The following is a 223-nucleotide window of genomic DNA, read 5'->3' as shown; positions in this document are numbered from 1 at the left end:
TAGCTGCAACTGAACCAAGTTTCCCAGCCTACACCACTGCCATCTCGGTGTAAGTAAACAATCTCTAAAACTACCGATACGCGTCCGTGCCTAATTCCAGAGCGAAGGCCTTCCCTCTCCGCCCCCGCGTGCCCGGGCTGCTGGCCACAGACCACGCAGAGCACGAAAAAGGGCCCGGGTCGTGCCCGGCGCGCACAGACACAAAGCCAGACCACCCCTCCCC

The sequence above is a fragment of the Alligator sinensis genome, unplaced genomic scaffold (genome assembly GCF_000455745.1).
Source record: "Alligator sinensis unplaced genomic scaffold, ASM45574v1 scaffold268_1, whole genome shotgun sequence".
NCBI classification, from domain to species: Eukaryota; Metazoa; Chordata; order Crocodylia; family Alligatoridae; genus Alligator; species Alligator sinensis.
The sequence above is the reverse complement of the archived record's forward strand: the minus strand, read 5'-3'. Positions refer to the sequence as shown.